This window comes from Meriones unguiculatus, chromosome X, assembly GCF_030254825.1.
Source record: "Meriones unguiculatus strain TT.TT164.6M chromosome X, Bangor_MerUng_6.1, whole genome shotgun sequence".
In the NCBI taxonomy this organism is placed as follows: domain Eukaryota; kingdom Metazoa; phylum Chordata; class Mammalia; order Rodentia; family Muridae; genus Meriones; species Meriones unguiculatus.
Window position 1 is genome coordinate 14,783,050 of NC_083369.1, and position 15,528 is coordinate 14,798,577.

Sequence of the window (15,528 nt, forward strand, 5' to 3'; positions counted from 1 at the left end):
CCACAACACATATATGGACATTAGAGGGCAACTTTCAAGTGTTGGTTCTCTCCTTCCACCTTGTTGAGGCAGTTTCTCCTGTTTGTGCTGGGCTGTATAGTCCAGGCAAGGTAGTCCATAAGTTTTGGGTGATTCTCTTGGCTCCACTTCTGCTCTACCCATAGGAATTCTGAGCTTACGGATATGCAGCACCACATCTGACTTCTTCGTGTTCAGGAACCGAACTCAGGCCATCAGGTTTGCACTGTGAGCACTTCTACCCTGTGAGCTCTCTCACCAGCCCCGAGGTCCGCTCTGCCCACGGCGCTTTCAGGTCAGCAGAACCTTCTTTCTGCTTTGCTCCTCTCACTGTTAAAGGCCCCGGGATTTTGTCCTGTTTGTGAGGTGCCCTCGTCCCCAGAGCTCCTGAGCCACAGCTTTCCCTCAGGACAGGTGGTTAAGAGCCTCGGCAAAGCAAACAAGGCCAAAGCAGACAACAGTCAGCAATGGCATACAATTAAGACGGCAGACACAGGACAACTAACTAGCTGGGAAGAAACTGACATTCTGATAGAAGCGAGAGTTCTAGCCGTTGCTGCAAACACACTGTATGTGGCTTTGGCTGAATTATTCTTTACCTGTGGGTCCCTGCTGTTCTACCTGTGAAAACAAACGGTTGAGCTACAACAGTCTATTTTAAGTTTTTTTCTTTCTTTCTTTCTTTCTTTCTTTCTTTCTTTCTTTCTTTCTTTCTTTCTTTCTTTCTTTCTTTCCTTCCTTCCTTCCTTCCTTCCTTCCTTCCTTCCTTCCTTCCTTCCTTCTTTCTTTCTTTCTTTCTTTCTTTCTTTCTTTCTTTCTTTCTTTTTTCTTAGCGGAAGCAAACCAAACTGAAATCTCCAGTGCCCAGTGTATAATCTCAGTACTCGGAGGCTAAAACAGAAGGACTGCAGTGAATTCCAGACCAGCTTGCGCTACTGGGGGAAGCTCTGTTTCAAAATACAAAAGCAAGGGTTGGAGTTATGGCTCAATGAGAAAAGTGCCTGTCAGGAAAGCATGGGGACCTGAGCTTGGACCCAAGCACTGATGTAAAAACCTAGATTCTGAGAGAATGAGACAGACTTTTCCCTGGAACTCATTGGCCATTCAACCTTGCTAACTGATGAGCTCCAAGTTCAGTGAGAGACTATGTCTCAGAATAAGGTAGAAAGGGGAGCTGGAGAGATGGCTCAGCATTTAAGAGTATTGGCTGCTATTGCAGAGGACCCAGGTTTGGTGCCCAGCATCTGCATGGTAGCTCACAAATGGTTGTAGTTCCATTTCTAGGACTGTCCAAAGCCCTCTTTTGGCCTCCCATGTACTCACATATACACAGCCAAAAAAACCTCATATTCATAGAATTTTACAAAAATAAATGGAGAGTGGTTAAAGAAGACAGGTGATACTGGCTGTAGTAACACACACCTATCATCCCAGCACACAGGGACACAGAAGCAGGTGGATCTCTGTGAGTTCAAGGTCAGCCTGCTCTACAAAGGGAGTTCAGGACAGTCAGGGCTACACAGAGAAATCCTGTCTTGAGAAACAAATGAAGAAGAAGAAGAAGAAGAAGAAGAAGAAGAAGAAGAAGAAGAAGAAGAAGAAGAAGAAGATTATATTGGTCTCTGGCCTCCACATGCATGTGCACACATATGAACACACATACACCACAGACAAAAATTAACACATCCATATTAAATAAGGCACTGGGAAACTCAAAGCAGCCTACTGTAAGCTCTACGTGTATTTGAGGCCTCATTCTTTTTCCTAAAAACATACCTACAGCTTGCATCCACCTTCATGACATAACCATAGTTGTTTTTAATATTGATATATTTTAAAATTTCTTATGTTAGACTAAGATGGATACTTCAAGAAGGCATGCTGCATTCATCCTATGGCTTCACGAAACTCCTTGGCACCCTGCCATGGATCCCAAGGTGTATATGTATCCCTGTTTAGAAGTCTGGGAGTTGATGACTGAGATTCCTTTCAGCTCTGACATTCTGCTATAGCGTAATGAGAATGCCTGTGGTATCCTTGGTAGTTGCTCCCCAGGATGCTGGAGGGGGATTTGTGCGGCCATGTCTATGTATCCAACTTTCTTTTTCTTTTGGGACAGGATCACATATAGGCAAGACTGGTCTTGAACTTATAATCCTTCTGACTCAGCTTGCCTGGAGCTGGGGATATAAGCCTGAACCACCATGCCCATCTCTTTTTACTATTTTTGCTGTTTGGGGATTGAGCCCACAGCCCTGTACACACTACCTAAACACTCTACTACTGAGATGCACACACAACCCTCAGCTTTCATTTTCCAACTATAAAAAGAAAGGAAACTCCTTCTATGATCATATAACTCTGAAATCATAGCACCGGGGAAGTGGACAGAAAGATCATGAGTTCAAAACCAGCCTGAACTACATAGTGAGACATTGACTCAACCAAAGCAAATAAGAACAAAATATCTCCTCAAAAGAATGTGAACCTTAGCTTTATTTCTAGGAGAGACATCTTCAGTATGTCTTTACTGACCTTTTAAATACAGAGCTCAGGTATTTTCTGAGTGTCCTCTCCAAAGGGCCAAGTGAGATTAGTACTAGATTCAATGTGCAGCCTCAATTACATACTTCAGAAGAAGTTCAGAGTTGACCAGATTAACGTGATAAATTATTAGTGCTTCAGGAAGTAGAGATGAAGGAACCTGAACTGTATTCTCGAGGAGGTGTAACTCAGGTTGTACAAGGATTTGGAATCCTCAGGCCTCAGCTTCCAAGTGCTGGGACTACAGATGTGTACCACTGGATTGGCTAATTGGCCTTGTGCATTGCGGCAGATGGAGTCTGGGGCGTCATGCTTGCTAGGTAACTACACCTCTAGCCCTCTTTTAATAGTCAACTATTAGGAGCTCTCTTTCTCTCTCTCTCTCTCTCTCTCTCTCTCTCTCTCTCTCTCTCTATCTATCTATTTTATTCAAGACAGACTTTCTCTGTGTAGCCTTGGCTGTCCTGTAACTTACTCTGTAGACCAGGCTGGCCTTGAAAACTTACAGATCTTCCCGCTGAGATTAAAGTCATGCACCACCACTGCTCATATCTTTTAAGGAATAGGACATACCTGCAATGAAGTAAGGCAACTATCAAGAAGGGATTTGGGGAACACTAGTAAAGAAAATAAAATATCTTAAAGGCCCTATATGTTGTCATCTGATCTAGTCAGTGATTAGATGCAGACATATTATGTGAGTGATTAGATATCTGGTATTCTGGCTGCATGCTATTTTCTCTGGTTTTCTCTAACTCATTGGTAGATGTGTATTTTTTCCAGACATGATGAGACACCCCTATGATCTTAGCACTAGGGAGGCTGAGCCAGGAGGATTTCAAATTTGAGGCCATTCATATCAAGGCCTTCTATAAAAAGCCTAAAACTGAGAGGGAGGGAGGGAGGGAAGAAGGGAGAGAGAGAGAGAGAGAGAGAGAGAGAGAGAGAGAGAGAGACCCTCCTCAAACTAAGCAACCAACAACAAAATTCCCCAAACTCTAATTTTCTCCTGGAAATCTTAGGAGCAAGATTAGTTAAGGGTGTCATTGTATCCATGGCTGTTTGGTAACATGATGTTCAAATTGCTTTAGAACAGGTAGAGTCTAAGGAGAGTCTCACATTCAGGGAGCCAAGACAGTGAGAACTGGGGCCTTCTATGACAAGCACCAGGACATGTCACTCCACGGCCAGAAGTGATGCCATAGTTTCTGGGAAGGAGAGCAGAGCTGGCATGTGTGGAGTCTCAAAGCTGACTAGAGGTAAGTGTCTAGGATGGGAACTGGTCTCAGGAAGAGCAGTAGGGCATGTTATTAGTATGTTAGGAATGGGGGGGATGAAAATAGTGTTGTGACTAAATAGAAAGTGTCAGCACACTTAAAGCATAGGCTCAAGTCCTGAGGTCAAAAAAGAAAAAGAAGGGGAGGAGGAGAAGGTAGGAGAAATAATGAAGAAAGAAAGAAAGAAAGAAAGAAAGAAAGAAAGAAAGAGAAAGAAAGAAAGAAAGAAAGAGAAAGAAAGAAAGAAAGAAAGAAAAAAGAAAGAAGGAAGGAAGGAAGGAAGGAAGGAAGGAAGGAAAGAAAGAAAGAAAGAAAGAAAGAAAGAAAGAAAGAAAGAAAGAAAGAAAGAAAGAAAGAAAGAAAGAAAGGTCGCAAGAGGGGAAGGGCAGGGACTGGATGGGTACTGATTACTTTTTTTCTATGGGAAACCAACAAGTAATGTTTGAAATTGAAGTACATAAAAATTTAAAATTCCAAAGGAGTCTACCATAAAGTTCCTAGCTGGGTGGGGGTTTGAGGGGTTGGCAGGGAAGCCCTCCTTACCCTCTGGATGAATTTGGGTATCTAAAAAAACTATACAAGGCCTCAGATATTAAGGGAGCAAGAGGAGAGCCCAATTATAGAGACCAAAGCAGGCACCCTCCACAAAGGAAGGAACAAGAGTCCAGCTAGTGGAACTGAAATTCTTTTTTTTTTTTTTTCTCACCATGCAGCATTAACTGGCCAGGAACGCTCTGTGTAGACCGAATTGATCTCAGACTCAGAAAGATCCACCTGCCTCTGCCTGTCAAGTGCTTAGACTGAAGATGTGCACCACCATGTGCGGCTGAAACTAGATATCAACTCAAAGCTAGTAGCAGGGGCCTTGCCTAGCATACATAAAGATTGGGGTTGTTGTTCTCTAGCGCCGAAATGAAATAAAATAAAACAAGGCATTTAAAAAAATTAACTAAAAATATTAGTTGTATTTGGTGAGTTAGATGGAGAGCTCCAGTTTGCCTCTGCTTTTTATCAGAACACCTCCAAAGGCTATCGTCTGGATTGTTTAAATGTCTTCCAAAGGCTCATGTGCTGGAGGGGTGCTGTGGGGAAGTGGTAGCGCCCAGTCATAGGAAGGTAGGTAATTGGCAATATACCCTTGAAGGGGACGGTGGGGCTTGAGTGCCCCTGCAGTGCACTCTCTGGTTCTTTTTCAATTTCAATTTAATTTATTGTAATTTTTGTTTGTGCTTGTATGGGGGGAGTTCGCACACATGTCATGGTGTGTGGAGGTCAGAGGACAACTTTCAGGAGGCAGTTTTCCCCTTCTGCTTTGGTTTTGACACAGACTCCCTCTTGTTTCTCTGAGCTGAGTATGGATGGGCTGGACCGAGAGCTTCCAGGGCAGGCTCCTGTTTCTGCCTTCCATGTGAGTGCTGGGATGACAGCTGTACACTACTGTACCTGGGTTTTTCTCTAGGTACTGGGAACTGGACTCAGGTCACTAGGCTTGTGGGGAGAGTGCTTTGACCTACTGAACCATCTAGCCTACCTGCTTTTTGAATTTTTAAAAATCTTATTTGAATATTATAGATGTAGGCCATGGTGTATATATGGAGAGGACAACTTTCCAGAGTTGGGCTCTCCCCTTCTACCATGTGCGTGGTGGCTAGTTTTATGTCAACTTGACACAAGCTAGAGTAAGCTGTAAGTAGGGAACCTCAGTTAAGAAACTACCTCCAATACATACATCTCACTTGGAAGGGGAAATAGAATAGACAGAGGTAGTGGCTGAAGAGAGGGAACAAGGTGGGAGGGAGGATCAGAGAGTAAAGAGGGTAGAGATCAGAGCTGAAGAGAACAAGGGCAATAGGACAGAAGGAGGAAAAGAGTAAAGAGAAACTGAAGATGGGGGTATCTCTGTGACAAGCTGGAGATCTAAGTCAGGGTAGGCTCTTGGGAGGATATGAGGGGGACTCAAGCAGAGGCCCCTAGTAGCAGGGGCCATAGAGACTGAAGAGGACAGTCTAACTAGACTAACTAGACTAGTCTCCTAGCAGAGAAAAGGGAACACCATCCTACCCACAAAAACTTCAACCCCAAATTTACCCTGCCCACAAGATGTACAGGGATAAGGACAGAGCAGAGATTGAGGGAATGCCCAACCAATGCTTGGCCCAACCAAAGACCTACCTTATCAGAGAGTGCCGAGCCCCGACACCATGAACGATACTCTGCTAAGCTTGCAGACAGAGTTGTCCTTTGAGAAGTGCTATCTAGTAGAGCCTCAAAACAGACATGGAGACTCACAGCCAAACATTGGGCGGTGATGCATAGGAAGTCTTGTGGAAAAGAAGGAAGAAAGAGAAAAGGACCTGGAGGTGCCAGGAGCTCCACAAGAAGAGCAACAGAGTCAATTAACTAGGGCCCAGAGGGGCTTTCTGAGACTGAAGCATCAACCAAAGACCATGCATGAACTGGATCTAGGCCTCCTACAAAGAGGTAGCAAGATGGGCAGCTTAGGCCTCTTATGGGTCCTCTAGTAAGGGAATTGGGAACAACATGGGACACAATCTCACTTGACAGCTTTTTGATCACTTTCCCCTAGCAGGACTGCCCTGCTAGGCCATAGGGGAAGAGGATATGCTCAGCCCTGATGCAACTTGATGAACTGGGCTGTATGAGAAAGAGAGCTCTCCTTTTCTGAGGAAAAGAAGAAGGGGGAGAGAGGGAAGGGAGAGAGGGTGGGACTGGGAAGGTAGGAGAAATGGGGCTACAACAAGGATAGAAAGTGACTAAAAATTGATTCAGGAAGAAAAAAAAAAAGAAAATGCCTCCATATTTTCCTGCTCTAGGGCATTTTTTAAATTAGGGTTTGATGTAAGAGGGCCCAGCCCATTGTGAGTAGTGACATCCCTAGGGCTTATGGTGCTGGGTTCTATAAGAAACCAGGCTGAGCAAGCCATGGGGAAGGAGCAAGGCAATAAACTGCACCCCTCCATGGCCTTTGCAATCAGCTCCTGCCTCCAGGCTCCTTTCCTGCTTGAGTTACTGTCCTAACTTCCTTTAATAATGCAAAGTGATGTGAAAGTGTAAGCCTTCACTTCCCAAGTTGCTTTGGACATGGTGTTTCATCACAGCAATAATAACCCCAACTAAGATAGTCTAGGTGTCAGGGTTCAAACTTGGATCATCAGGCTTGGCAACAAGGGCCCTTATCTGCTGCACCATCTTGCCAGCCCTTACTTCTGACTCTTGATAATATGAGAGGTTTCACACCACCATGTGCTTCATGCCATTGCCATTTGGCACCCACACTAAAGACCAAAGAGCCATAGGTCTGCCTGAACCTCTTAAACAGTGAGCCAAAATAGTCCTTTCCTTTTTGTAAGTCAATTATTGCAGGAATTTTGATGTATTGAGTGGAACTTGATAAATACACCTAGTGTCTGGGTTTTGTAAAGATGGAGAATGTCAGTAGTGATAGGTGGCCTTAGGTCAATAGGGCATATTGCTGGACAAATCATCACAGTGCCACCAAACCAGCACCCATAGGTACACATATTGCTTCAAATCGCCATAGTGGAGTTTCTTGGCTCCCTGGTTTTCCCCATAATCCCAGGAAGGGGAATATAAAACTGTCCTTTTAGGGCGTTAACTTCACTGGCTCTTGATTGTCTGAACCTCTCCAAGCCCAGGCCTTTCTTGATTAGCATCTGAGGCCCACAGTGGAGGATGAGGTCAGCCTGATGGGAGATGAGATGACAGTGTCACGAATTGGCTGCCTATAAAACAACTGTGGTTAAAGCTAAATTTTGTAATCTCGTAGTATTCCCAAGGGATTATGTAATACAAAGCCTTGACCATGAAGCTATTTGTAAAACTGAGACTTTCTTCCGAATTGAGTGTGGAGGACTGAAAGGTTGGGCACTGGGGAGCCAAGCATGGCTCATGTGGTAACACGGTGGGGCCAACACTAAAGGTTTCTTTATGTGACGGAGGTCACATCTTCTGCAGATATAGAAAGCTTTGTCTTCTTGAGATTTCTAAAGGAGAGGGTGCTTAACCTACTGACCTCAACCTGAAAGAAAAAAAAAAAGAGAGATAAAATCCCAGCAGAAATTGCTCAGCTTCTTAAACCATAACCGGGGCCAGTTGGCTGCTTACTAAGAGTGGGATAACTTGCCCTCCAGTAAGGGTTTGGAGCTTGGCCATCCAGAGGAGTGACAGTCTTCGAATTAGATACCATAACTGGTATACCTCAGGCTCTCTTGGAATCCATGAGAGAATTTGTAGAAGGCATTATGTATCAGATAAAGGCTTGATAAGCACTGGATGTGGCATGCCTGTAGGCTTGGTTACTTAAGAGGCAGGGTTAGGGAGGATCTCTGGAGCTCAGGAATTCAAGACTAGCCTGGGAAACACAGTGAGACCTACCCCAGCTCAAACAACACAACAACAACAACAACAATGAAGAAATCAGGCCAAGTGCCGTGGTTCATGTCTATAATCCTAGCACTTGAAGCCAAAGGCAAGAAGCTCAAGATTCCAAAACCAGCCTGTCTACATAGTGATACCCTGTCTCAAAAACCAAAACAAAGAGGAACTGGACAGATTTCACCGTGGTTCTATCACTCATTAGCTGTGTGACTTTAGGCAAACCACTGAAGCTTAACTATTGTGTCTCTTTGGCTGTAAAATTGAAACAACATTTCAAGTTAACTCATAGGTGATTGCAAGGCTAAAACATGATAATGTATTTGTTATATGTACCATATATAAGCTATACACATGATCTTGCTATCTCACCGTGAGTCATTAATAAATAAGGCAGGGGCCAGAAGAGGGCATTAGATCCCATGGGACTTGAGTTACAGGTGGTTGTGAACCACAATGTAGGAGCTGAAAATTGAACCCATGTTCTCTGCAAGATCAATCAGTGCTTTTAGCTGCTGAGCCATGTCTCCAGAGACTCCATTTCTTTTTAGACAAGATCTTGTTATTGACAGAGTCCTTTGATACTTTTTCATTCTTACAATTGCTTAAGATAAGGGAGTAGAAGTTTTGTTTATTGAGAGAGCTCTCTCTACATAGCCCAGGTTTGCCTTAAATTAGCAATCTTCCTGATTCTGACTCCCAAATGCTGGCATTACCGATGTGCACCATGCCAGGTTTCTGATACACTTCTTGAAGGTGCGGCCTGTACCTTTCTAGTTTCTCCCTAATCCTTATTCACATATAGGCTCCTATTATTGGGAATGCTATCTGAATCCACCACATCCTGTTTATTTTCTTAGAAAATCCCATGACCCTACGGGATAGAGCCAAAATGAAGCCTAATCAGGATGCCACCTTCTTTCGGTGCTTGGGAGATGAGGTAGCCTCGTGATTTGCTGACAGTGTTGAGAGCATGGGGTTAGAATTGCTCTGTCTCCTTTTCAACCCAATCTCTTTCACAAACAAGTGAGCCTTTCACCCTTATTTAGCACCTCAGTGTCACTGTCTCTTCTTTGTGAGATGAATGGGCTCTTCCCTTCTTGTCAGCTCATTTTATCATCATCCCTGTTCTACCCACAGTTACTTCCTTTACTGAATTGCATCAGTCTTTGGCTGACACAGACTCTTGCTACGTAGTGAAGGCTGGCCTCAAATTCGTGATGCTCTTGCCTCAGCCTTCTGATGCCCAGAAGTCATGTGCCACCATGTTCAGCTGCAGAAGTGTCTTCTAATTTCTTTAAGGTTTATTTATTTTATGTGTATGAATATTTTGCCTGAATATATGCATTTTGCATCATGTGTGTGACTTGTGCCTGCAGAAGTCAGAAGAGGGTGTTGGATCCTCTAGAACTGAAGTTACAGATAGTTGTGAACTACCATGTGCGTGTGAATTCAAGTTTTCTGGAAGAGCAGTAAGTGCTCTTTTTTTATTTTTTAAATTTTATTTTATTTATTACAGTTTATTCACTTTGTATCCCAGCTATAGCCCTCTTCTCCCACCCACTCCCAATCCCACCTACCTCCCTCTTCTTCTCCTATGCCCCTTCCCCAGTCCAATGATAGGGGAAGTCTTTCTCCCCTCCCATCTGGCCATAGTCTATCAAGGTCTCATCAGGACTGGCTTCTTTGTCTTCCTCTAGGACCTGCCAGGCTGCTCCCTCCTCAGATGGAGGTGATCCAAGAACCAGCCAATGAGTTCATGTCAGAGATAGTTCCTGGTCCTATTATTGGGGAACCCTCTTGGATACTGAGCTACCTTTGGCTACTTCTGTACAGGGGTTCTAAGTTATCTCCATGCATGGTCCTTGTTTGTAGTATCTGTCTCAGAAAAGATCCTGTGCCCAGATGTTTTTGGTTCTGTTACTCTCTTTGTGGAGCTACTGTTCCCTCCAGGTCTTTTCTGTCTCCCCCTTCTTTCATAAGATTCCCTGCACTCTACCAAAGTTTGGCTATGAAATTTCAGCATATGTCTTGATACCCTGCTGGGTAGAGTCTTTCAGAGGCCCTCTTTGACAGGCTCCTGTCCTGTTCCCTTTTTTCTCCCTCTTCTGATGTCGTCTCATTTGCCTTTCTGAATGAAGATTGAGCATCTTATCCAGGGTCCTCCTTCTTGCTTAGCTTCCTTAGGTGTACAGATTTTAGCATGAGTACCCTATATTACATGTCTAATATCCACTTATAAGTGAGTATATGAAAGTGCTCTTAACTGCTGACTTATCTCTCTAACCCTTGCAGGAGCTTCTTTTTTGGGAGGAGTTCAAGACAGGATTTTTCTCAGTAGCCCTGGTTGTCCTGGAACTCACTCTGTAGACCAGGCTGGCCTCAAACTCAGAGAGATCCCACCTGTCTCTGCCTCCTGAGTGCTGAGATTAAAGAGATGAAAAGGGATGACCAGCTTGCCAGAGTTTCTTTATTAGCTTTCCTGCCTATATTATGATCCTTCTCTGCTGCAGAGTGGTCATAAAAAGATATGTTTGAGCATGTGGCAATTCATCCATTGCTTGCCACAATAGACCAGCACAAATGACAGGGGATGTAATAATATATTTTATTTCAGTCAGTTCTTGAACATCATCCAAACTGCTAGAGATGTAGCCTATGATAGAATTCTGCCTTGAGATGATCTTCCTTGGGGAGTAGTGCTGGGGACTAATGGATTTCAGTCAGCTGCAGAGTTTTGAATCATTGCTGGGTAATCAGTTTCTGTGCTTGGGGACCAAGATCCAGGGCAAAAGGACATAAAGCTGCAGGAAACAGGGCATCTCTCTTTATATTGTTTCTAATTTTGCATTCATGAAATATGCTCTTGCTATAGAGCCCAGGCTGGCCTTGGACTTACCATGCTCCTGCATCATCTCTGGAATGCCGATAGCACTATAAGAGTGTACCCCTCACGTGGTTTCTTTCTGCTTTTGGAATATCTATTGTATTGTGAGACTCTTCTCTGGTGAAGCTATTAGCTACTGAGTTGCCATCTTGTGACAAAGAAAGACATTGAGCAGGACCCTAGGATCTGTCCCAAGGATGTGCACACATGCATGCAACACACACACACACACACACACACACACACACACACACACACAAGGTCGTGGAGAACTTGCCTATCTTGATCCTGGTGTTATGAATTTTATATGCATGTGTATATCTCATATATGAAGTTTCTTTCTTTCTTTCTTTCTTTCTTTCTTTCTTTCTTTCTTTCTTTCTTTCTTTCTTTTTCTTTTTTTCCTTTGAGATAGGCTCTCGTGTAGCCTAGGCTGGCTTTAAGCTTACAGTGTAGGTAAGGAATGATAATGGTTTGTTCTGAGAGTAACAGAGCCTTTCTAAGCTTTTGGTGAACTTCACCCAGATGGTCATGGCTATGAAAGGTACCCCAAAAGTGGTTTCTGAGTTCATTGTTTCATACCCAAGAAGAATAAAGAACCACCTATAAGGAGTGAGAAGAAACAATGTAGATTAAGGAAAAGTGAGAAAGACCTTCAAGCAGGTAATATCACCATGTTACTCCACCTGGTGGTCTTTTATGGATCTTACTGTGGCAAATGGATGGAGAGAGAGGTCATCTTTATAGAGACTGGTTATTTTTGAGTGTGTTGTGAGCTGAATCCATGAGGACTCAACATGTTCTATGCATGTTCTCTTGGCCCAAATGGACAGGTTATCACATGTTACTTGTCAGGAGAGAGGTAATTCACATATACTATATGACTAACACATGATCCACCATGAATACTGCTCTGACTTCCTGCAGAAAGCTAGCTACTGTCAAAGGATGAACTTGAACTGTAGCTCCTCCTTTCCCCACCTCCTCCTTTGTTGGGATTACAGGTGTGTGGCCCCCATGTGTGGTTTATGTAGTGTTAGGAATCAAACCCAAAGCTGCCTGTGTGCTTGACAAGTGTTCCACCAACCAAGCTACATTTGCAGCCTATGAATTACCTTTACAGCCCATGGTTATCTTCTGTGTGATATCCACTATCCTAGATTATACAAAGCCACTTTGTAACATTCAGTCCTGTTTTATTTCACACTATTTTGTAGATGAGCCAATTGAGAGTTGCTAAGAGGTCACACAAAAACACAGGAAACCAGGTTTAAACCCTAATGTGCCACTTGAGGGGCCTTCCTTTTGTGGACTTCTTCCAATCTGTTTGAAAAGATAGGACTGATCCACTCCCCCCCCCTTTCTTCATTTATCCCTTTCCATTCCTACTGCCCTTCCTTCCTCTTTTCCTTTCTTTAAATTTTTTTGGGGTAGTTGTAGATGAAACTGAAGGTCACATGTGTGCCAGGTGTGTGCTCAGCCATTAAGTCACAACACAAATCAAAGAGTGCCATCTCTTGGTGGGTGTCATGGCATACACCTTTAATCCCAGAACTTGAAAGACAGAGGCAGGCTGATCTCTGTGAGTTTGAGGCCAGCCTGGTCTATGCAACAAGCTCCAAGCCAGCCAGAGCTATGTAGTGAGAAGCTGTCTTTGAAATTAAATGAATAAAATAAGAGTGGCATCTTTAAAGATTTTTATACCTTAGTCAATTAAAAATATTCGAGTCTGGACACATATTATTTTATATTACTAATTCAGTTTAAAAATTTTTAGGGGTTGGAGAAATGGCTCAGTGGTTAAGAGTACTTGCTGCTATTCTGGACCTGTTTTCAGATCCTAGCATCCACATTGGGCAGCTTGCAAGCACCAGTAACTCTAGCTCCAGGGTATTTATCATCCTCTTCTGGCCTATAAAAGCACTGAACGTACACAAGGTACTCAGGCACTCATGTGGCACACACATACACACTAATTCCATTTAAACAATTATTATATATGTTTACTTTTAACAGCCATTATTGCAACATTTTATTTGGATAGCAGGGAGAAGAGGGGAAAGCATGAGTCTGTAGAAGTCAGATGACCCCTTGTAGGAGTTGCTTCTTTTTTCCCACCAAGTGGTTCAGAGGGTTGAGCTCAGATAGTCATGACTGGTAGCAAACACACTGACCTGTGGAGCTATCCTATCAGTCTCCATGACTTAAACAAGCCTCTGTTTTTGTCATTGAAAGTGTATTGCCAGCATTAGTCATGCTAGTCATCATGACTGTTAGAAATAGTGATACTGAAGGGGTCTAGGTCATCTCTTTCGGTGAGAGGTAAGGCTATATATTAAAACAGTCACGTGGAACACACTGTTACCTGAGCTCTGGCCATGGCCTAGCCCTGGAACTATCTGATCACCCACATTAAGAGAAGATGTTATAACAAATACGAGAGTAGAAAATGAACTTGATGACAACTTTGAACAAGAAATGCTCAGTTGGTCTCTGACTTTCCTTAGCAGTATTACTACTTATGGAAAAGATGTAACAATTAGAAAAAAATGAAACAATAGCCTGGAGTATACATATGGAAATTTAGATATTGGTTCCTTCATGAAACTGAGAGAGTATTTCTCTTGACCCAAGGAACATTTTTGCTCCCAGTATAGGATTTCCTGTAGGTAGCCTAACTCCAAGAGGCCTCTACAATATCACTGTGCTGGCTAGTTTTATATCAACTTTACCCAAATTATAGTCATTTGAGTGGAGGGAACCTCAACTGAGAAAATACCTCCATAAGACTGGGCTATAAGCTAGCCTATAGAGAGCATTTTCTTAATTAATCTTTAATGGGGGAGGGCCCAGCCCATTGTGTGTGGTACCATCTCTGGGCTGATGGTTCTGGGTTCTATAAGAAACCAGGATGAGCAAGCCATGGGGAGCAAGCCAGCAAGCAGCACCCCTCCACGGTGTCTGCATCAGCTCCTGCCTCCAGGCTCTTGCCCTGTTTGAATTGCTGTCCTGACTTCCTTCAGTGATCAACTGTGATATGGAAGTATAAGCCAAATAAACCCTTTCCTTCTCAAGTTGTTTTGCTCATGGTGTTTCATCACAGCAATGTAACCCTGACTAAAACAATCACTGTGTTTTAGGAAACTTTTTGAGACATATTTTATTTATGTAGCCCAGCTTTGGTATTTTGATAAATTACAGATATTTTAAGAGGTATCTTATTCTAATGATCCTGGGAATCAAGAGCAGTTGAAGAAGCAGACGTCATCAAGATTTTGTTGTGTTGTACCCTGGCCTTGAACTCCTGGCTCAAGTGATCTTCTTATCTCATGGCAGCTGGGGCCACAGGTGGGTTTCAATGAGTCAAAGAATAAGGCCAAATCAGGCTGCTGGAGTGTGTCCTCCCCACTGTAACGGCTCTAAACACAGTGTGAGCTCCTTTGGCTTTCATGAGGCTCCTTGGCTACTATCATGGGTTTTCTTCCCCCAAAGACAACTGCTGCTTAGTTTGTTGTCCGTTTCTGGAATGTTACATACTCTATGGTTGGGCTCTGCTATAATTAATGATTTCTTACCTCCGAGGCTTCTCCTCTAGAGAATGGGGTCTGACATGGGTGGAGTCCCAAATGTCTTGTGGTGACAAATGTTGGCGTCTGATTTCTCAAGAACTGAGTTTCATACTTCAACTAAAAGGGGGGAGGGCTATGTGTTTAAGTGCAGCTCAAGAGTCCAGGAACATCTCCAAGATGGAAGAGTTATGCTGAACCTGTGCCCCTACTTCTCGACTTCTGCAACTCCCTCAGTAGGTTTTAACCCCTGTAAGCCCTCTCTTTCAGTATTCTCCCTCCTCTGATAAATACAAGAAGACCCGGAGAAATCAGAGAAAGCCAGCAGCGTGACTGTGTGTTGTGTATAAGCAGTGTATGATGGTACACCTATAGAGGTCAGAGGACAACTAATTCAGTTGTCATGTGGCCAGACTTCCTTTGTAAGTATCTTTATCCACTTTCCCACTTTACTACAGTTTTGTAAAGTGTTATTATTATTATTATGATTATCATTATGAGAGACACTGGGAAACTGTAGTAGAAATTTATTTTTCCATGTGCATGTTCCTGTGTACAGGTGCACATGTGTGTTCATATACTGGTGGAGGCCAGAGGTCAGCCTCTGGCGATGTTCCTCAGGAGCTCCCCACCTTGATGTTTGAGACCCAGTCTCTCCCTGGGACCTAGGGCTTGTAGATTAGGCTAGGCAGCTGGCCAGTGAGCCCCAGAGATCTGACTGTCTTCAGCTCCCCAACACTGGGATAGCAATTGCTAGTTAGCCACCATGCTTAGCTTTATATGTGAGTGCTAGGGATTGAACCAACCCAGGCTCTCATGC